Source organism: Calonectris borealis, chromosome 3 (assembly GCF_964195595.1).
Source record: "Calonectris borealis chromosome 3, bCalBor7.hap1.2, whole genome shotgun sequence".
NCBI classification, from domain to species: domain Eukaryota; kingdom Metazoa; phylum Chordata; class Aves; order Procellariiformes; family Procellariidae; genus Calonectris; species Calonectris borealis.
This window is the reverse complement of record NC_134314.1, coordinates 103,899,672-103,924,482: the sequence shown is the minus strand read 5'-3', so window position 1 is coordinate 103,924,482 and position 24,811 is coordinate 103,899,672.

The following is a 24,811-nucleotide window of genomic DNA, read 5'->3' as shown; positions in this document are numbered from 1 at the left end:
TCAGCCTGTTTGAACCTAGAAGGCCCATCAAGCAAGCACAACTACAGCATGCCCTTTTCCACTGCCAGGGACATGTGTTCCCACACACCCCTGTCTAAGCAGCAAATGATCGTATGAATTTACATATCAACCTCTGCCCACGATGGGCAGAATGGTTAGGGCATCTGCATATGCTTCTGAAGTGGAGTTTGAGGTTCAGATTTCCGCAGAAGTCTGTCACCAGTTGACCTCTCTATAGGGGGTCATGTGGGCAGAAAGTTAGGAGCAGACTGATGTGAATACTGGTCCAGATAGTCAAAATCATGTACAAATACATGTATGTGTCCAGTAGGACTGTGCAGTATATCCACTTGAAGAAAGCAGGGCTGCGTAGACTCCCAAAACCGCTTCCCAGTGACTCCTCACTGTTACAGGATTCTTCCTTCCTTCTCCCACAGCCCACCTCTAAATGGCTCTGATAATTTTCTGAATTTTGACATGTACTCTGAAGGTCCATTACATTAAACTTTTATAGACCAAGGAAAAGAAGCAGTAGAGATATGTCAACAGACATCTCTGAAAGAATCCACTGAAAAATGGCTGGAAAGAAAATACAGACAGGAGCAGAAGAAGATGGAAGCTGATAGAGTCAGGACAGAGACGATCAGGAGAGTGGATGTGGAGGGAGGACAGAAAGGTCTCATTCACAGGAGAAGGCATGGAAATGTGGTCCTTACTAACTGAGCAAATCTGTCAAAGGGCTGGCTACAAATCCTGGCCAGGCCTTAGACTGTGGCCAGCTCATTCCTACAAACCTCCTCATGTACCCAGAAGACAAAACTCCACTGCTGAGTCAAGAGCAGTTCATAGACTTTCACTGGTAGATACTAGGTATGGGACACATTCACTCAAGCTGGATGTTTTGCAGAGACTGCAAGGTAGGGGCGCCTTCCCTTGATCTAGTCTACATCGCTGGCAGAAGGAAAAAACAGCTCAGAAAGCACTACAGACACAAGAATCTTGGTGACTGTTTTAAATACATCAGTCTCTCAACACCTTACAAAGGAGGGTATTTCTCATTTTACAGATTATGAAACAGAGGTGCCGAGGGACCAAGTGTCTTGACTAAAGATGAGTGAGCAAAAATGGGGAGTGAAGTGGCCCTCTTGATTTCCAGCCCACTGCCTAGGCAGCCAGAGGGAACTAGCTTGAATACGTATATTATAAATGCTGCTGAGGGATGAGATGACAGCATCTGAAAAGGTTTTTCCCTAATTTGCATAATAATAAATACATGTATAAGTGGAATTAACTAGCAGGGGTTTTTTTCGTCTGTTTGTTTTAATTATTTCAAACTGTAGTGTTTGTAAATGTGATTGACACTAAACCTTTATTTAGACTGTGCTTTGAATAAATGTATCGACATTAAAATTAGTCACCATAACCTATAAATCACAGGATGGGTTTGGTTATGAATGTTACAAGTGCTATATTAAGCTTCCAAATAGAATGAATTTCTTGCTCTAGGAGACCTTGAGAAGTTGTGTATTTCTAACGCAGAATGAGATACACAACTTGGAACAGTTTTTTGCAATAGCTTTCATTTCTGAGAATTGGATTTTCTTATTACAGCCAGTTTAAGGACATGCTGGGAGACAGAAGACAGTAAGTTAAATTCCCAATATTGCATATGCGAACTCTGCCACAGTAAGGGAGATTTTCAGTAGTACAACTGAAAATTTGGCATCTCACTCCTTTCAACTGTCACTGGGAGTTGGATGCCTTTTTTTGTTGTTGTTTTTGAGCAGCCAAAAAGAACCTATATGTAATTATGTATTTTTATGAAAAAGAAAGAGCTTGGTTTCTAAATACCTGCTAACTTATACAGTATCCAAAACCCATATGATATCAATTATTCCAGAGGGAGTTCAGTTTATTACCTTTTTCTTCTGTGATTCTACTTCTGATCAAGACCAAAAATCTTCTCTTAAGATTATAGTTTTCTATATTGATCCTGTCTTTGTTATCTCAATGGCTTATTTGTTAGACAGAAAAGATATGACTAGGCATATATCATTGTAGAATACAGGAAAAATCACTGAGATTGATGCATAAGCAAAGGACAAGTGCATTAACAAATCTAGCTGTCCGAAAGTCAGGGCTAATGTTAACCAAGCAGCACATTACTGTGATTCCATCAGAATGTTCTTTTATTTATTTAACTTTCCCATTTTCATTTTTTATTTGGGTAAGATAATTGCGTGTGATAAGCTCTCTCTGTGTAGGTTGGAAGCATGCAGAAAGCCAGCCTTTAGACTGGAATATTTACGCTAAGCCTAAGCATTAATGATGTGTAATGGCCAGACCATATTTGCATATTGAAATGATCTCAATTAAAATCCTTTATCAGATGACTTCAAAGAGAGAACATCTCAAACTGCAATGTATTTTTCCATGAAACACAGCCTATTAGGGATGTAATGTGTTTATCTGCATTTCTAAAGACAATGATTTTAGTGTTGATTTCAAAATAAAATAATAAAAGATGCATTTCTTTCCTTATGCTCCGTACCACAAAATTCTTTTATCTTTCTTTATAATGCACTTACTGAGCCCTGAAATTCTTTGAAGGACGAAAACGTAAAATAGTCCACAGAACTTGAACTAAATAATGCCTTGCCCTTTGATATTGTTTCTCATCTGAGAATCTAAGTACATTACAAAGATTTACAATGTCTAAAAGAGATAAGAGACTTGTAGGGCTCTCTTCACCCACCAGTGGAAGACAATCATCTCTGAGCAGGCACACAAAAACTTTTTATGGCACCGAGGAACAGAATGCAAGTGGAGACTCTTTGCAGAAGCAATGAAGCAACCTACATAAAGAGGGTAAACTGCTGAAAAAAAAGGAAAAAGATAATTCACCAATTTATTTTTTCCATTTCTTGATAGATTTCCATTCATTGAAAAAATCTCCAGCCACATGCAAATTTTTAGAAAATTCATTTAAAATCTTATGTTTTAAAAGTCCCTATGTAGTTTTAAAAGGGAGGATTATGATAATTTTTCTAAGGAATTTCAGTTATTTTCACAACATTTAAAAAGATCGATTTGTTAAAATAAAGAGAGTAGCTGGAAAACACAGCATTTCATTTATTTACAGAAAGGCCCAGAGGTAATGAATGAATAAATGGGGGAACAACATGCCATGTAACGTATTAGAGTCAAAGTTAACACATACTAACCACTGGAAGACTGGGTTCTGATAACATAGATTATTTTCTGTCTTGTAGCTGGGATCTACCATTGAAAACCTGTGTGGCAAGTATTTTCTTGATATTTGGTTCTTTACTGTTTTCTAAAGCCACATGAGTCATTATCAGCTAGGTCCTGGACAAGAACTGCGCACTCATAAAAATAACCATAAGTTCCAAAGATACAAAAATTTCAGCACAAAGATTTTTCATCCAGAATTTCTCAAGGGAACTAGTGCCACCTGCAACTCAGACATCCAGCAAGAGGGAAGGAATGATACAGTACAGTGATTTGAGTGACCTACCACCCACTGCAAATAAAAAATAGCCAAAGAAGAGGCTCTATTTCCTCAAATCTTATACCACATTTTCTCACGCTGCAAGGAGTGACAATCCTGGAGTCACCTATTAGGGATAAACTCCCTTAAATTATCTCACATATATCACAAGACGCAGTGTACACAGGGAAGCAGCTGCCACATATCAGCTGCTCTGAGGTAATTACCAGTGTATATTCTCACGGTAACGGTGAGGACACTTCCTCATCTTTCAATTCAGAGTAAACTACCTTGCATTTATGACAGGGTAAGAGTATAGCGAGCCTAGTTACCACACAGCCACTGATTTACAATAGCTTGCTCCCTTGTGTATGTACTCTGGCTCCTCAGCAAATACGAAGTAAGTTGAATTAGCTCACCTTGAACTTAAAACATTTTCATAATTTGAAATCATGTGTTATCTCTTATGCCAAGGGTCTTTCACTAAACAAGAAGATGAAAGCTATTGAAATAAATCATTTGTTGTTCCAAGAAAGTGCAGGCAAGGGTTTGTTTTTATTTATGTTATGAGAGAGAAAGATTTGTAAGAATTAAAAAAAAAAGAAAAGAAAAATGTTAGTTTTAAAATACAGAGAAAGTCTTAGATGCTGCCCTATAGTGTGGTTATGGCACTACAGTCTTCAGCTAGTGTTTTGACTGTGAAATTTGAATTCATGGAGTCCAAGAGAAAATCAAAGACGACAATATAATTGAATCAAACCAAAAATACTGGATGAGATTTATTGTGACTTCCCTCTTGAACCAAAAGTGAGGATTTATGGGATCAGCCTAGATTTACCCGCAGAAAAGGGTAAACGTGATCGACTTTGAAGAGTCTATAGTCTGAAGTGTATTTATCCAAAGAATTTATTTTAATACTAAATGTAGACTATGGTATATTTAGTACTGTTATTACCTAGTATTAGTGGGTAGCATTAGTACCTAGCATTTAGTGCTACTAGTGCCTAGAATTAGTATTAGTACTAGGTACTAATAGTACTAAATAGTAGTAATAGTACTAAATATTTGTTCTAATAGTAGTAATATTTATCTGTTACACAGCCGAACACATCAGAAGACAATCAACAGTAGACTGCAAAGCATTCATCACCAGAATCCTGCTGCTGAAACAGAAATAGAGACACCAGTGTCAGTGAATTTGGAGAGGTGAGAACAAATTGGCCCATATTTTCTAATACACATTCACAGCATTTCCAGTGTGCTCTTTAGAACTACTCATAGAGATAACCAGCCTCCCATTATTAGTATCAGGCTAGCAAAAAATCTCCGTCAGCTGAGGTAGAACACCAACTTAGCACCCATATTTTGGCAGGTGCAGCATTCCTCTCAGGAAATAAAAGCAGTAAGAAGGGCTACTGGAGGAAGAAATTCAAAGGCATTTGCAGCAAAATAACAACATCCCATTTAGCTTAATGTTTCTCATTTTATTTGGAAGCTTTGCTGTAATTGGACAGAGCGATTAGAACACCTTTTTATATTAAATGCACATTTTTCCTTTCAATAATATCCATGCTAAATGGGAAGAATACTATTCAGCCAGTCAGCTGGGTTTGGAGCAATGATCTATTTTACCCCTCATTTTTAAAGCTTTTTCTAATCTGTGGTTTTGTAGAGAAACTGTACATGAAGACTGTCAATACACACTGGCTTAGAAAGGAAAAGAAACAGAAGAGAAGCTCTTCAGAAATATAGAGGATCCTGTAAGGAGAAGAATCGATTACTGCCAAACAAGCTTTCTGAAAATTTATCATTCAAAACAAGAGGTCACAAAGACTGACATTGACAATGGAACGACTGCAAAAAGCACTACGAGGAATTCAGACAGAATATCCTTTTGCAAAGGACTGTCATTGCACAGAATAAAATGGTCTTTGCTGAAGTCAGTAATAGATGTAAACTGTGAACATCAGTTCAAGAGGGAGCTGAACATGTTCAGAGCAGGGAGTGAATGTAGCCATGCAGTCATAAGAGAAATAATTGTGCATAAGATGGTGAGCTACCATACCTGGTGATTTGTATTTTCTGTTGCCAGAGGCAAGGTTTTGATGGACCGTGTGCTTTTCTCTGGGCTATTATTACTTGTATGTCTCTAAAAAGTGCCCTCTGCTATCACAGCAGCCACAGTAATAAAATGTAAGTTAATAATATTATTTATCCTGTAACCATCATTCATGTTTACTGTTCAACCACTTCTTTTCCCCTTCCCACTATACCTCCCTCCAATTTGCATTTGAAGGTTAAAATCTCAACAAAAGCTATTTAGTGTACGGGTCTTTTTCAGCTCACACCATCCCAGTACTGCTCTGTTGCCACATGCACAATGCATATACACATACATAGACACACATATCTCAGTCACTGTCTTGAGATCTTTCTCTTCTTATCTCCCCTATCTACCCAAAAGTGTGTTTGAAATTACTGTGCAAGACAGGGCCAAGAGTCTCTCAATGTTTTGCCTCTAAAGGGGCATGCTTTTCAGATTCCTACTCAACCAACAGTTGCCAAAACGATGAAACTCAATCGGCAAAGCCATGACCTCCCTCAGATGCTTAAGCCACCTTTGCCCCAGCTGCATCTAAACTGGGATGTTCCTAATATCTCCAAATTGAATCACAGTGATTTGGAAAAGGAGTTTAACTGAGACACAAGCTGAAGTCCATCCCAGCCTGAGAAACTGGCCCATCACAACTCTTATATGTGCCCAACATTTCCTCCATCCTCCAGGGGCAGGAAGGAATGGCTGAACTCAAACCAGAGAAAAGACACCAGTGGGTCTTGCAGGTATACTAACAGTATGATGGTGCTGAATCACACCACTTTCAGTACAGTGAGCATACGTGTAATACCTATTTGACAAAGAAACAGGAGACGCAGAGAAAGTCAGCAACTTTTTCAATTATATAAACTATATAAAACAGGGGACTGACTACAAACAGAACCCAGAAAAGTTGACTACCAGGTTTGTATCTATATAGAAAATAAACCCTCCTCTTAAATGGTCTGTTTGTCTTTACATTACTACTCTTTAGTCCCAACCAAAATAATCCTTACTGAGCCAAACACAGTCCTCTACACGCAGCTGATGCAGCCAGGCAGACAAAGGATGGGAGGGGAGCCCAAAGGTGAAGCCACACATCTATGTCCACCCAAACTCAGCACCAAGGCACAGCAGCCTTGGTCCCAGCTAGAATAAGGCCTTTTCTATTTCACACCATTCAGGAAACAAACCCACAGCTTCATTTCAGTCGATACGGCAACATCAGTAGTTATCTAAAGAGAAGGCAACTGCCTCCCATCTGGTTTTGATAAGAAATCTGCTGGGTAGACCACCTACATTTCATGCCGGGTCTAGAACCACCATGCATACCTGAGGCACTCACTGAGGGCTACAGTCACCCTGGGCTCCCTCTTGCCAATGTTTCCACAGAGGCAGAGACGGGAACCCCTAGGGAGGAAAACCAGATATCTGTCCCCTTAATGGATGCAGTTAAGTACCTTCTCTTATATAGGATGCACCTGCGCCTATCTGAGAATATATTTGACTAGACATACACAAAATGGATTAAGGTGCTTTGTTTGTGATAGCACAGGATAGGCTAGGAAAAAAGCCATAAATGCATTGTCACACACTGATAGTACCAATTCTCTGCATTTCTATCGCAGCCTCCTTACAACGATCATAAAGCACTTTACAGAACCAGAAGCCTTGTCTATCTAGCAGAAATACATCATCTAGGAACCACTTTGGCCCACTTAGTGCCCTTGTAAGACATCTTCTAACCATGAACACAAGTGCAAAACCACTTCACTCTTCATTTCCCTTAACACCTCAGCCTCAGTTTGCATTGAGGGTTCACGCCCCTGCACTAACCCCCTTTAAAATCCCACTTGAAACACACTGAAGAGTTTACAGTGTCTCTAGGAAAGGAAAGATAATCATTGCTTGTGTTCTGCAGAAGGGGAACTGAAGACCAGGAAGCATTTATCATACTGTTCACACTCAGAACAACTTAGAGTTGTTTCTCCACTAAAGCATAGAAATATCCAGATCCCATAACTTAAATGGAGACTGAGCAAGACAATTTAGAGGCATTGGCTTTTTATAGGGGCATGGGTTTTAGCAAGAATGATGGCAACTAAGACTGGCCAGGAGCTACAGAGAGCCCACCACTGAAATTTATCTGGTACCTGGGAATGATGGCCAGGCAACAGGTCAACAACTTTGGGGCTGTTGCTTGTGTATGCCGAGGGTAAAAAGGTGCTGACCTACATTGTTAGGACTTACTAAGTTATATACAGCACCGTGCAGCTGACTTAGTTTTAACTAGCCCCTGAACTGGCTAAGAATAAAAGCAGCTGTCAAATACACAAAAAATTACCTTCTGCAGGCTAATCGAGGTCACATTGGTAGTCTCTGTTCATCAGGAAAGGAAACAATACCTCCCAAGTCTCAGTTTAGTGCTCCTTCCATAACTGTCCTTGCCAAAATCTCCATACATTTTTAAGTGTGTATATACTGTACATAAGAGTACACTCTCTGGGCTCCATGATATACCAAGGATCTTTGGAAGCTTGAAGATCTTGAAGATCCCAGTTGTAATGACACCAACAATAGACCCACAACAAAACTGCAGTGGTCCAAAACATAATTTTACATGACCAGCATAGCTGCATTACATTCTCCAATCTCAGTGCTGCAGAAAGAGAGTTTCTACACTGAAATCCAGGCCTAAGATCGTTCATGCCTCTGAAAAATACCCTAGTATTTCTAATTCTGTAGATGGGAAGACTGAGGGGCGATGACATGAAGCAAGCTGTACGATGTCAAACTGACTTTGCTTCTGAGCACAGATGTAATATCTAAGGACCTGAATCTGACAACATTTACATGAGTGAAAGAGAAGGTCTGTAGCCAAACATCGAGGAATGATAACAGCTTCAAGTCCGAGTCTCTTAGGGCTGGAACCGTATAGGTATTGAAGCTACCACTTCCACTAGCCCGTTGGATCATGGCATCAAAATCTAGACTGCCTCTTCCCTATCTAGAAGATCTATTCCAGGTGTACATGGAGTCCCTCACAGACACAATGAAGAATTTTCTCCTACAGACACGTTTATAACACGTTAAATTGGAGCAATGCTGATTAACAGCAGGACTGCAAAGATGCCTGCACCTTCACCCAACTGAATGGACCAGGATTTTTTTCAGAATATGCAAGTGAAGCCTCTTCCCCATTCAAGGAATCACACATTAAACACACACATCCTTTCCCAACACACAGAACCTATCTACCTTTCACTGCTGGCTTACTAGCACTTACCAAACAGGCAAGATAGTAGGGGGAACAGAGAAGGACCTAGCATACACAGGTTTGTTTTTCTGAAATGGTATTATGGAAGATCAGTTGGGATAGGAAACACAGGAAATCAAATATTGAGGAAATAAATGAACTGTAAAAACACCTATTGTTGTATCAGTATTTTGAATTGAAGAGATCCTTGTGTCCTTTAAGGTAGGTTTTCTGTAGCAGTGGGAACTATACTCTGCCTTAAGAACCCCATGCAGAAATAAACCTCCTATAAGAGAGCCCAACGGTTTTCCCCATAAGAAGATAAGGGCTCTTCATGTCTACCTTATCGAAAGAAAAACAGCTGTTGCCAATCCTTTAACTCTCCTGTAATTAGTTAAAATGCAGGAATTCATCTTCAGTAATGTCTTGTTCTCCCTTAGGCAAATTTATTTCCCTCTTCCACTCTTCCTCTTAAATTCACTTCATTCGTTCAACAGATAGGGCTGAAACCAAACCCCAATTCCAAACACATTCGGCAACTAAGAAAATTCCAGCCAGTGCCAGCTTTAAAGGCTGATTCTGAAAGACATTAAGCACTTACGGCAGCCACAGAACACAAGGTCCTTTTTAAAAAAAAAATCCCCTTTCCCTTCATCTGTGCTTATTAGAGCTCTAGAGACTCAAATGAAAGTATTGCTGCACCTGCAGCTTGTCAGAGAAACACACCCTTCTTCACACTGCTATCAAAACCAGGCCAACAACAAAAAAGAAGTGAAATTTCGTCTTGAAAACAATGAGGCTACAGGTGTGAGGGAGGTCATAATCCAAAGACAGTGCAGTTCACAAGTGAAAATGGGGACAGAACTCAGCCTGAGTTCTTTATGGTGATGGTAGATGAGGGCCGGCTTTAAATTCCTAGGCAGAATATTGCAAAACTGAGGTCTGACAAACCCCCAAACCCGGTGTCTTTTTATTCATAAACTAAGTAAATTTGCTCTGGAAAGCAAAAAGATACAAACATAGAGGGCTGCAGTGCCATTTTAGAAGTCCAATTTTCAGTAGAATGGCTTATGACGAAGTATATTAAACAATCTTTTTTTTTTTCTTCTGTGTTAGGATATCATTAATGCTGCTTTGTTTTATTAGCATGGAGGGATATTCCCAGTAGGTATGCCAGACTAGGATACCATACACTTCCATTTCATCTTTATCTGAAAATGCTTTTTTTGCTGAATGTGAGTCCTACAGATAGGAGAGGGTAGAACCACAATACAGTGCTCTTTAAACATTGCATGGTTTTTTTTTTCCCTAAATATGCCATTACTTCTAAGTGTTACAGCCTTCTTTGTAAAGACATTTACACTAGAAAGCTAAGAGTACTTTACAGCACCATGCAAATTTCCATAAATAACAATTGGCCATGAGAGTTTCTTTTCACCTAGTCCATAGAGGGGGACTTCCAGAGAAGAGCCAGAAAAGGTGGAGATCGCTTTAAAATGCTTCTCTCTGTCATTTCCAGTACCCCGCCTAATTCAGCTAGGCCAAAATCTCACTTGAAGTGAGCTGAAGTAGAAGCTTTTTGTGCGTGTATGGAACCGTATCCAGCTGGGAGAGCAGTTAAATGCTTGCCCATCCCCTTAACTCTGGGCATGTTAAATTCAAGACGAAGAGAGCTGTTTTGACGTTCTTGGCTGGAAATCACTCTCCACACCTATACTTTAATGCATCTACTGTACGTGGTAGTTTGGCTGCTTTCTCTCACTACCATCTGTTCTGATGGCACGGTGCCTGCTCACAAGTTGAATGATATATAGGTGCCAAGCAACAATGCGTTTTGATGGGCAGACTGCACAACACTGCAATTGTCATCTCTTGTGCATGAAGGCCACACTCTGTGCCAGCAATGAAACATTGGCACTTCATACCTCCATACACTTGTTCACACCTGTTGACACTTATGTGCCAAAAAAGGAATACTTGAACAAGGAGTTTGCAGGCTCTCTTAACTCCCCACTAGGAATTAACATTACCTGGAAGTATATTCAGCCCCTGGCTCAATCATCATCCTGTGCCTCAAGCAGACACTGGGTCACAGCCTGGAGTGTTTCTGTGGGTCTTCACCTTAATATTTTCCTAGATCTGTATGTCCAAAGGGAAGAAGAAACTATCTGCTCATTCAGATGAAAACTGACTGGACCAGGCAAGTCTCTTCTCTTCCATGGTCCCACACAGACATTTAAGTGTAAGCCTATGCAAACCTTGTATTTTTCTCACACCCCAGCTAAGGGCCCAATTTTAACATTTATTTCACAAGGTCTTCCACAAGCACACCCAAGCTTGCCGCAGGTCCATGCCATCATCACTTCTCCTTCCCACATTTCCATAGTCAGGTGGATCACCACCCCAAACCTCACCTATAGACTCCGGTTTTTTAGAGTTCAGATCAGTCCCTCTTCACCGACAAGATTTAACCATATGCACCTGTCATTCAGCTCCAGGAGTAAAGCTTATTCTTGTGGCTCCTAAAGTAGCAACGATTTATACTGATGGAAAAGAATGTCAAGAAAGGAAGTTAATGTAAAACACCACAGATGAGTTTAATGTGCTTTAAAAAGCGGTATGTTTGGGGGAAGGGAGAGTTTCCAATCCCTGCATTGGGTGTACACAGAAATTCAGTGATTTAGGGAGGAAAAGAACTTCCACACACTAGCTAGAGCTAAAACACACAATTTCTTGGGGAGTGTGGAAAGATCTGGGAATGTGCAGGGACTGGACCAGAGCATTCTGCTCTAGGAAATAAAAAAAAAGAATTTAAACCTTAATCTTAATCCTCGCCTTCAGCAGAACAGATGATAAATAAAATCAGATTTTTTGCATATCCTTGTAGCTAAGAAAACAGCTTTGCTGAGAAGGTGGGGGGTAGGGGCTTTGCTGATAATATCTGGCAGAAGAGACCAAGAAAAAAACAGAGGAGGCTCCATCAGTAGCACACAGACCCATGCGTTTGCAGGTTCCAAGTATCTTTAGCAAAGACCAATAGGAAGCAGGAAATCAGTAAAATGTTCCCCTGTTGCAAAACCTCTGGAGAACTGGCCAGAAGAGGTGGAAATTACTTCAAAATGCTTTTCTCTCTTTCTCCATCATATGCCTAATTCAACTTGTTCAAAATCTTATTGCAAATGGTACTTAAAGTTCAAGTTTTGGTTATGAGAAAATGAATCCAGCTGGGAATGTAGGCAATGGTTGTGCATCACCTCAGCTCAGCACGTCAATAAAAGGTGGAGAGAGTGGAGAGCATGGACAGAGACTTTCCAACAATGTGTTGCCACATCTATGTAACTGGATTCAGAACCCAGAGCTGGAGTATTTTCAGTGGGAACTTCTGTTAGACATTGCTTTGGGTGTGGGTGTGGGTTTTGTCCCAGATGTACGTGCCCAAGACTACCTATACATTTTTATTAGACTACTGAGTATCCTAAGATAATAACATTTGACTATCACAAGCCTGGCTTGTAAATACGGATGGAGAGGCTGAAAGGCTGTAGAGGCCCTCTCCAGCCTCCATTGTGGTTATATGCCCTTGGTCAGAGGGAGGAGATCTGTTAAAGACATCAGGCTCTGCTCTGCAGGAATAGAGCCAGTAGCTTCTGGTTTCCCTGAGCAAGGCTTAGGTTACTTGGGGGCTAACCACCCAAGTCTTGTATACCTTACACGCACACTTAGTAGGAAATAAGAGAGATGCAATCATGTGAGTTACTGCCTATTTGCTGCCAGCCGTTACCAGGTAGCTGCTATTTCATTTCTATGAAATATCATAACTATGTAAATAACTCAAGTAATAATTGTAAATGGATGACTGTACTAAGGGAGGTGGGGGCAGGAGCCATAACTGCGCAGCTGCTGTGGCTGTGAAAATTCAACCTTAAGCAGTCTAAACATTCATTTTACAGTGTACACCACTGATTACTTAATTACATCTAAAATATAAGTCAGAGTCACTAAAAACCCCAGGGAGTAAATTACAAACAGCTATGAAGCAATGTGCATGCATACACCCTACTTTGACTTTAAAAAATTATTGTTTTCCAATGGGTATGAAGGATTTTTCTATTTCTGTTCTGCAAAACATCATTATGTTACAAACAGGTAAATATTTCTAAGTAATATTAGATGTGCGTGGGAGCATCCATCTTCAGCCTTTCACTGTGGACTCTCACTAAAGGTTCTTATCTTTATGTATATTTGAACAAGAAGATCTACATATGCTTGATCTCGGTATGAACCTCTGTATGACCTGATTTTGTTGCCATGGCCACCAATTAGACCAGCCTTGTTGACTGCAGAACAACAGTCAAAGCATCTCTATTAAGTTCTGAAAAAGAATGTCATGTTTTATCAGCACACTACAACAGCTTATCCTTGTGGTAGTGTTTCTTTCTTCCATTAGCTCTATATTTAAGCATTTAGCTTAAAAGACAGGAAATGGGGCGGGGCGAGGAGAGCAATGGCTATATCACTAGCCAGAAGCTCACTTTTTTTAACTTTAATATCTGCTTTGATTTTGCAGGTTTTCTCCTCTAGGAATATAGAAGACAGACAAAGGCTGTGGTAGCATCTTTGCTTCATGAGAACATTGAGAGGAGCATAAAATCTTTCCTGCAGTTGCGCCTTCGAGGATCCTATCAGCATTTTCCCAAATGCAGTTTTTTAAAACGTTCTCCCTTCCAATTTGTGACAAACCAGTGAAGAGTTGCCTCAAAACCTCACTTGGCAAACACTTCTTGTTAAGCTACCTTTGCCCGGCAGTAGGTGTGTGTAAAGATACTGAATACTGTCACATGTACAGGAAAGACAGTTCAATGCCATCAATATCATATTTTGTTAATGCCTACCTGAAAAAAAAAAAAAGCAACCAACTCATAATGTACTCAGTTTACATCAAAATGAATAGAGGTTGGAGGATAGCAGAGTTCCATGACTAAATCTTTTATTTCTCAGGCTTCCTCTTTAGAAAATAATTTTCTTAGTATTGTTTTCATAAAAGCTTTCAAATGCCCTAAAATAATGCAGAGAAATTGGCTTTTATTTTGAACAGGATTTCTCAATATGTACTGCATCTCTTGGCATATCTATTATATTAACTCAAGCCTTAATGATACAATGGTTAAAAACAGAGTACAGATGTGTATAAATGAAAAATGTAATAGATTTCCCTCTTAATGTAATAGAATTGGCAGGAGGTATTGGAAACAGGAGTGAAAGTAGTCATTCAAGCATTGTGTTTGCATGTTATTTAAATACAAGTGGTTGAGGTATAAGTACCTCTAAGTACACCTGAAAGAGATGGTGCCTTGTAATCATTGTTTCAGCAATTGACAGTTGTTTACACAACAGCAGCACATTCTCTACTGATTTGAATAATAAACATGTTTAAACACCAGCTGGATAATAGAAGGATAATTGAAACATAGTTTAAAGCTCTGATTTACAGGCATTGTGGCAACACTTTTATTTGTGGTACAATGCTATACTTCTGTGCAGCCTCTTGAAAAAATTAAATAGGCATTGTTTCAAACAACTTTGGGATATATTTAACTCGATTAATCTATCATGCATTTGTGTGCCTACACAGACAGACAGACAGAACAAAGAACACAGCATCAAAACTTCAAAAAGGTTTATGCTGGTGACTGCATGCTGCTTGCGCTGCTTAGTTTCATTATATGTTGGCTGGGCCCTTACCTGGTGCATATACTTCCCAAGTGTGAACTGTAGTGCTTACAAAGTTTATAAAGCCCACAGACTACAAGAACCCAGAGGGCTGCATAGTAAAATTGCTGAGTAAATCAGAGTCAAAACAGGTAGAGAGAGAGAAGCAGTCCTACTTCAGTCATTGCATGTGACAGAACATGCACCACAAAATGCTGTGAGATTTGAGGTGCTACCCACATCTCCTCCTTTCCGGACTACACCAGAATTTGAACTCCTTAGAGGGTAGTGTTGACTGAAAACACAGAGAAACAATGACAGTTTGGGCCTGTTTTCTACAATGAAAATTCAAAGAGAAGCTGAGGCAGTTCTACTAAAAATGTACCTCTGTAGTGTTCTTTTTCTTAAAAACATCTCTGCAAATACTTTCTTAATGCAAAATCTACCAGCTCAGAAGCCTAAATACGTGGCTGTAGATTGCCATCAGACCACATACGTTTTTAAATCCCAAGCATCAGATAATCTGAGGCAGTCTTCATTTTTCATCCTGTTTCTGATCTCTTACCGCAGTTTTGAACCACAATTAATTCACTGACAGGTACGGAGGTATGGACAGTTTCCACACACACACTTAGGTCCAGTTCTCTGGCTCTGTCTGACATTTTATTGAAATGCTGTGGGGACTGCTTGATCCCAGCCCGTACAAAACCTACAACTTACCCAAGAAGATTACAGATACCATGACTGGCTTCTTTTACATACCAAGCCCTGTCAGTTCCCGCTGACTGCTCCCTCAGTTAAAGGCTTTCAAGAATCACATCAGCTTAGACCCTCACTGAGAAAAGCCTCAAAAAAGACAAAGAAAGACATTACAGCAGCCCCTGTTTTCAGGTCTTTCACTCTTTACAATGTGTGATTTAGGTATCAGGTACAGACAGGAACACGGAGAGATTCAAGTCACTGCCTGTGGGACTTGATTATGTTTTGGATATATAAATATGATAGGCAAGACAACTTGTGTCAACTTTTAGGAAATATGTCTGATACTTCCATTGGAAATTTGTTTTCACTGTTCTTATAACAACCTTACCAAAATTAAACAAATCAGCATGAGATTTTCCATGTCTAAAATTACTTTTTTTTATTATCATTTCTGCCTTGGTGTTTTTATTTTTTCTAATGTTCTTAAGACAGTAGCTCTCCAGCGCCACTATTTAAAAAATGGTCCATTATTTTCCTTATCACTTCTCCATTGATTTTACCTAGTTATTGACTGAAAAACCAGGGCAGGGAGCGGACACCACGCTTGTGTTTTCATGTCGACCTGTGTTGCTAAACAGATGCTGCTGCCTTTCATTCCAGATGGAGCTTGTGCAGGGCATGTGACTTCATTCCTAGATATCCCAACTTGTACCTCTTATTAACTAGCAGAAAGCTCAAAAAACGGAGATCTTCCAGGGCAGGCCCAATAAGACCATATCCCTATGTATATTAGTTTCATGGTATTAAAATTTTGAAGAGATGGGAAACAAAGCATGAAAAAGAAAGATATTTCATAATAAATCCTAAAACTTAAAGCAGTAGGAAGTCTTTAATGATATTGATACGTCTACAGCTGAACTTTTGTTGCTATAGAAGGTAAAAATATACAGGACTGACAAATAAACCACAAATACTATTAAACCTGAAAACAATTCAAGAAATGCTCTGGCCCACATATACAAACCTACTCACTTACTCACTTTGGGGTCTCTCATGTGTGTAGTATGTCTGCAAATGTGACCAGACCTTCCCTGGAAATAGTCTGTTAGCTATGCCAAGGTATGCACAAACACACACACATGTGCTCCAGCAAACTTGACACGGATCAGTCTGAAGAAGAGTAGGATCCAGATGTAAAACACAGAAGAGAACAGGACACGTCTATACATACCTTTCAGTTAATAAAAATGCAGTCTATGGCTGCAACTGGAAATTGTATTACATTAATCTGTTTATGATATGGAGCAGAGTTCTGTACAGTGTTGCTAAATACTATGTATGCCATACATTTTTATTTCTGGAAAAAAGAATAATCACAATGAGCAAGTCCTATCACCAGATGACGGATGGATGCTCTGAGATAGTCTTGGAAGAGACATAAAAGCAGAAATGCACCACATACAGTGATATAGGAAGAGGCACAATAGCAGAGTGTGGATCAGACTTAGGGAGGCCTTTATCTAAGGAACTAACAAACAGAAGCTGCACTTGATAACAACATACAGCTGGATAAGATGCATGGAAAAAATCACCATGAGCTTCCACAAGATATGATGGGCAGACAATGGTGTGTTGTAGCTGTGGGATAGCGTTAAGCAGTTTCAGTAAGCTGCGTGTGTTATGGTTCCTGGGCCAGACTCTGGCCCCTTTGTGCTAGGTCTCAGGAGTGCCCTACAAAAGCCGGGGGATTTTCCTCCAAAAAAGGAGCATTGCCAAGTGGCCGAGTGCCAGGATGACTCACTCTGCACTACCCATTCCTTACAGGAAGACAGAAGTTCCTGAATAGGAAAGGATGAAGCAGGAGTGCACATAAATCCAGCTGCCCTGGACCCCAGAGAACAGGTCTCGCCACGCTAGCCCTGTTTGGGATTTTGCTCTTCAAGTGCCGAGGGAAACCTGGCCAGCCCCTTCCACTCCTCTCACTGGCAGAACTTCTTTATATTCCCAGACCTAGGGGCACAGGGGAAAATAAGGCCCAGGGCTGTGAAGGAAGCTATACTGATTCGTTCTAACACATACAGAGAGAGAGACCTATTTCAGTGGCTTTCTAAAACAGTAAAGAAAGAGAATAGTAAAATTCATCTTCATGTGATGAAGAGCAGAAGTTCAGAGAAAAGCTATGTCTGCAGTAGTGAGAAGTCTAACCTTAGAAAACATACTCTGACTTTGGGCCATGGACCTATACTATCTGCACATGATAGAAGACATTCACAGATGTTCTGTTTGCTTGCTTGACCTCTCTAAGTGTGTAAAACTAGTTGCTTCATCTACCCTAGCTGTTTCAAACCAAAGGAAAATAAATTCTTCTTCATCTAACCTCCTGTTAAACTGGGGGACTGCTGCAGGGGGGCAAAAGCATGAAAGGTGCAAGAAGGGATTAGATGAATTCCAGGCTACTAGTGTCAGGATTAGTGAGGGCGGCTATAAACTACATAGCTTGGATGCAATCTCCAGCTCTGGAAATTGTTTGCCAGAAGCTCGGTAACAGGGGATGGTCACTGTGTGTAGATATACATACATGTGTATACAGAAAAACTGGCAAGGCGAAGGCCTCCCCAACCTATGTGCCTTGCACAGCATACACTTTACTGGCCTTACTGGCTCTTAGTGTGAGTCCGAGCACTGGGCTAAAGCGATCTTCAGCCTGGCTCTGTATAGCACTTGCTATGTTTTAATACCAGCCTAGCTGTGTTTCTTAATGCTGGATCCTCAGATGTTTACTAATTTAGAGGGAATCATCACACTGAATGAGTAGGAAAGGAGAACCTCACTACCATTTTATCTTCTCCAACAAATTCATGATGTCATTTTAAATATATTTTGCCAGACAAACACTTCGAGTCAAAACATCTTGTTTTTAAGAGTGTCTCAAGAGATATTAGCAACAGAAGGAAAACGGCTTTTCTTTATCAGCTATACTACATATAATGTGACATTCAAACACAAGTGCTACTCAATAGCTTGTAGGTCACAGAAGGTGAATGAAAACACTTACCTCTTTTGTAAAAAAAAAAAAAAAGGAGGTGGAGAATCCTCAACAGAAAGATCCACTTTGACTTAAAACATAGGGTAAGCAGCATTACAAATTTATAAGCGCAAAGCCATCTATTAAGATTCTGAACAAATAGTAAGTCTAGCTAGGAAGAAGTGTTCCTGTTAATGTATGGCTAGTTATGTCAAGGACAGTAAATGAGGCTGCCTTTCATATACCAGATTGATCTATCTAAATTGGGGCAAGCTGTGCCACCAAAAATGCATTTTCATCATGTGTTACAGAAGATCAAATGTTAACAAATACAGAACAATTAATAAACAATAACTTCCCCCTTCCCCAGTAGCTGTTTAACTCACACATAGTTTATGTGATATTCAGCTCAAATGAATGCTCCAGTAAACAAATTGTACATGTAAAGCTACAGAACTCCAGAGAAGCCAAAGAAAAGAGATTTGCAGTTTTTAAGAAATGCTTGGGTTGAAAAACTATTCCCACACAACTGTTATAAAGCAATGGCAGCTACTCCGTGAGACCGTGCTGCTATTATCTGCAAATGAAAGCCAGGCAAATTCAACTGAGGAATAAGGCGCATAATTTAACATGAGCGTAAATAACTGGATGAAATGGTGGATTCATCTTTTAGATCCTTCAAATGAAAACAAGATGACTTTCTGACTGATATGTTCTATCCAAACACAAATTTGTACAGCTCCATAAAAAAGTGACTGGATGAAATTAAATGGTTTCCTCTGATATTACAATGCACTATTTTAGGTCAGCATTCAATAAAGTGTTCAGGAATTTACTCACAGAACTATGGCTATATTTGCACTACAGAGGATGTCCCAACGGATATCTATCTTTGCTTGAGCTGGCCACCTGGGCATCTCTGCTTAAAGCTGTTTGGGATTTAGGAAAGACAAAACCCAGTATGTAAGTCCCTGGAGAAGCTAGGTATATTCCAAACACTCATTACTCACTCACACTGGTGATGGTGCCTACTTCTTGCCAAACAGTCCGGCGCTTACAGCACTTAGATAAGTGTGAAGTCAAAATATTGGGCCTCACTTTAGCCTGAGGCTTTTGAACTCCAAAACCCATGAGAGCGCACAGACCATGAAGCTATAGAAGACTTTGTAACTGCTGAGCCAGGAATGGAAGAATCATGGGGTCAGAAATATCTGATCGTCATCTAGTGGTTAAGCTACGCAGCTAGGAGAGGACAGGCTTAGGGCTCTCATCCTTTCCTTCTGAAAAGTTTCTGAATTCAAGTCAATAACTAGCTACCATAAATCAGAGTCTCACCCCCACAGGAGTGACCTTACCTCTGCACCACAATATCTGACTCCATGTATCTTCAGTTCTCAGCTGACTGGTGGTCTTGTTACAGCAAGAGAGATGAAAAATGTTTGGGTTTTTTTTCTCCGAAAATCTCGCAACTTGCTGCTTTGTACATATTCCTAGGATATGAAAAAAATGCAACCCCAAACCCTACCTGGCATGAGTAGGCTAGAATCCGTCCTTCCTCTTCATGTGCAAGTGCCACAGTCATTGGATTTTTGTGAGAAAGTGACACTGCCTCTCATCCTCTCTAAGATAACAGTGTTCTCTATCTGCAAAAAGACTCTGAATTCATCATTTACAGAGGTACCTGCCTGTGGTTCTGAATTTGATACCATAATTCATAGTTCCAGACAAATCATCTCGTCTGCAATTCCTACCAGCTGGTGGAGGTGTCTCAGAAGTTAGCTTGCAGGTGATTCCCTGTTTGGAATCCTAACTCTCCATCCTATACTGCTTTTGGACCCTAGGTACTGAATTCAGCTCTGCCATCACTCCTGGGACTGACCACTTTACTCTTTGAGGCTGCACATCGCTGTCTGAGAGTCTCCACCCCTTTCTTGAATTAGAGCTGTAGTTCTTCAATGAAGACTCCAGTTGATTGCTTTATGGGCAGAAACGCACCCCAAATTAATCAACTGTATGACCAATGCAAAAAACCTCAGGAACATCCTGTTATCTGACTTGGCCTCTTCATCATCAGTTTGATTCTTATTGATAAGAATTCTCCATAGCCTCAAATAAAACACAAGATTTTCCCACAGCTGGATAAAACATGCCCTTGCAAGAGAACTGTCATGCCATGGTACTAGCTGCCTGAAAACAAAATGTAGGCTAGGTCAGGAGTAATATATTCTTAGTAAATATATCCAGAAAGTCCATAAGACTGTACAGACTCTTAAGCATACATTTAAGTGCTCCGCTGGGTTACAGCTTTAATTACATATTTTATAACTACAAAAGGGTTCATTTAAAACATAGTTCAGAACAGAAATGTTAAGTGTGCATTTTCTCTGCCCAAAGCAAAATGCATGCAGACTCTGTGGAAGGCTGTTTAAATGAATAGCTCAGAAAAAGATGCATACAATGTCTATTGTAACAAGCCCTACCCAAAGGTTAAATACAACAGAAAACAGACTTAAATAGATTGATTAACATTCACATTGAGACCCATAGCAGTGTTAATTGCCACGGCTCCAATGAAATTCCATAGTACTGCTCTAGTTTGCATCAGACAATGATCTTGTCCATAACAGAAGATACTTCCCTGTGTACTTCAGACAAATGCATTGTGTATTTAAATGGAGATATCTAAAAGGAATATTACAAAAAGATAAATTAGCTTTGCATTCTGGCAGTCTCTGGAATAATGTTTCTGATGATCTGTTGAGAAAATAAAAGTGGAATGTTACTATTCCCAGCAATCATTTATCTATTGAGCCAGAACTTACTTTCCAGGAGCTGGTTCTCAGGATTCCTAATATGGTTTCCTCTTGTTTATACCACCAGGGGAAATTTGGGTTGCAAAAATCAACTGGAAAATTAATAACATCTCTGGTGTTTTCACAGGCATCACAAGCAGCAAATGCAGCTGTGCCTACTGAAGGCTGTGAAGCACTGAGTGTAAACTATTATAGCTTGCACAAGGCTTGCCTAGGCTGGACCTATGGCACAGGTCACAGTATAAAGCACCAACAATGCTAGACCATGGCTTTGTGTCATCAAAGTCCAGGACTAAGGTTTCGTCTGGGTAAGCTGAAGAGTGAACTTGTTCACTTGATGGATTTGCAGACTTCCAAGTGATCATTACTAGTGTTTGTGTACCTTCACATAGACATTTCTAATCGAGCTGCACAAAGGGAGTATCAATTTCAGGGGTTAAGTGAAGGTAAACTGAGAGCCTGAGTGAACTGACAGAACAAATATGTCCATAAAGTAATACGAAAATGTCTATATTCATTTTACGTTAATGTAAAATAAAAATAAATATATTTTATATTACTAAAAGTCGTTAATGGGAAATGCAGCTTTTCAAATGTTGACACTCCGCATGGGCAGTTTCCATATTTCTCCTTTTTTTTTTTTTTTTGCTTTTGCTGCTAAATATCCACACTTTTTTCCCCCTGAGAAAACACATCTTGGACATCACTGATTGTATTGTACTTATTAGCAAAAAAGATAAATGTTGCTGTGGAGAATGGACAAGGGAAAAAAACAACCCTAAACTGAATATTCATGCTTTGATAAATGTCAAGAACTTTTCCACAAAATGAAACTTTAGGGTGAATACTTCCTTTGAAGTAAAATATTTCTTACATTGAAAATGTCTTGTTAGTGACAAAAAAAATCTGGTTTACCTAAGAGATACTTATATGGTCATGATCAATACACTATCCAAAAATGTATTAAGCAATGATCAGCCTATCCCCATGCCACCTGCCCTGACTTGCAGGATTGTGTCATCTTTCTTATCTTGCAGAGAAGAAACTGAGACACAGGAATAGTAATGCTAAGATTTTCAAAAATTCCTGGTGATTTGCACCATCTTGGAGTTTGAATGCTCAGCGCAAGACACCTAAATATTATTAATCCAAATTTCCATAAGAAGTCTGAATCCAGATCTCCTGAATCTGAATCCAGTGCCCTCACTAAACACATCAGCATGGATGCTTCCCAGAATGGTTCGCTGGGGCTGCAGTACTGACTGGGGTTTAGTGCAGCCTCAAAACTCCTCTAAATTGCACCATGGTGTCGGCAAAGTTCCCAGTTATACCAGTGAGGGCAAAAAGTGGAGTACACACACATAGCTGCACCTTCACTCCATCTGTGAAGGAGATCTTGCACTTTCTTGCAAAACAAGGTGAAATGGCTAAAGGAGTTTTCCCTTACAAAAATGCATTTCTTGAAGATAACATATCAAAATGATTTTGGAATCACCATACTGTGCTGTTTCATTCTTCAGATGCTGTTTTCAGATATTCTTACAATCAGTGCAGTCTGTCAGTGTTATGAATATGGCTAATTTGAGTGTCATGTAACATTTTAGAAGTCTTGCAAAGACTTAATAAATTTTGCAAATATTTAGAAAGAGAATTAATGTAATATATGTAAAGATCTGCACATATTTGATAATCTTGAACCAATTTAATAAATCCTGTCCAGTTTTAATAAACATTGGATTAGGGTTAAACTTATTACAAACAATAAATTAATAATGAAAATATTTAATGTGGAGTGTATATACAGTACTTTTTAAATTTTAATTGTTTTTCAAAGAAAATACCTGCAAGCCACGTTACAGTTTTAAAAACTTTGTTATACAGGAAAATATACACACGACCCACACTGTTAGCAACATGACTACTTCTAACACACTACAAAAACATGTTTTTGATGACGCTTACCAAAACAAAACCTTCCTAGAATCGCAGCTGTATTACAAGAACCTAAAATCAACATGATTCTAATTTGGGTGAAGATAGGACAATCCAGGGGAAAAAAAAATGCTTACTGAATGTGTCAATGTATGAATTAACAGAAGAAAATGCAACTAGAAGCATATTCTTAAATCTGCCTCTGTTGACATGTATAGCCACTTCTCAAGGGCAACACACCTGACATTATTAATTTGTAGTGAAGCACAGCACATGCATAACATTGTGCAGGGCCATCCCAAGGTTCTCTAAAACGTTCACCCTGGGGTACCTGAGTTTTCCAATCAAATGAGGAACCACTGTTGTTGAAAGAATTGGACCTTATATTTCTCACAGAAATGTACCAGTTTCAAGAAAACTTTAATTGTGGAAGGTTTTCCACACCCCCAGTGGAATGATTAGTTGATGTAAGAGAGGGACACAAAAACACCACAGTACCTTCCATTTTAAAAATTAACCAAATGAAATGTGGTAGAGTGGTGATTTGGGAGTTTTGAATAGGGATTTTTAAAATCAGATTCATCTCGATGCAGAAGTTCTTGGATTTTTTTTTTTTAAATCACAGGATGTTTTAAAAATATTTAAGTCTCCTGGGACATCTGAGCCAAGGGTGCTTGGTTATGGGCCTGTATTTCTGGGAGGTCCTTAAGAAATAAAAATAAGGGAGGATCTGGGTGAAACCCAAAAGGATGCTTTAGGCAATAGGGAGTATAAGGTGATAACTGAAAAGAGAAGTAAAATACGCGGTAAGGATCCAGAGAGGATGCAGGAAAATAGCTCATCTATAAAACAGCAAAATATAGATCCAAAGGATTTGGATGTTAGGATATCTGGGGGCTGGAGAGAACAAAATGAGAGTCTTGAGGGATACCTGCCAGTATGGAAAGACAAGGTAAAACACCAAACAGGACACTGAAAGTATCCTACTGACATCTTAAGAGGACTCTTATTCACCCCTTTTTTCCTAAATAATGTATTTACTACAGCATGTGAAATGCTATCCCTGCTCTAATGAGACACATGCCTGCTGCAGAAAGGACAGAAACGATGAGCTTCATGTCAGACCAGGACAGCTGCAGGGCAAAGTCCATGCTAGTCTTGCAATTTGATTTCCATTTTACACTTCCACAGATAATTTCTGTGTGTTTGGAAACCAAAGGTTTTTTCTGTAAGTATATTCTATTCTAAAACACTATCAGGAGAAATGGCTTATCCTATGAGCAGTGACTTGATTCCTTAAGATATTCAGGAGGGAACCACCAAACTCAGTCACTGCTTCAGCTGCTTTTCACAGTGGAAGCTGTCCTAGAGGTAGAGAGAGTGAGCTGGCAGCTCGTTGGAATGAGAATTAACCATCTATTATTAAATAATTATAGGAACCAAACTGAGGAAATCACAGTGATTCTGTAAGCAGAAAAACAGGATACATTCTTCTCTGGGCTCTTCTAGTAACTAAACAATTAAATGATATCATGCATATAAAAGTTGGGTGGAACTAAATATTCACCTTAATTAGGCAGAAAGATGGAGCAATATTGTTTCTGCCTATCTAATTTGCCATTGGGTAATGTTCTTCTTTTTTATGGCAGAACTAAATATCTGAAACAATTCATTATGAATCTTGGTTTATGAAAGCTAAGAATTATTCTGAGGAATATACAGCAGAGTAAGTGAAGAAATGTCTATTAGAGAAATGAAGAGGAAGACT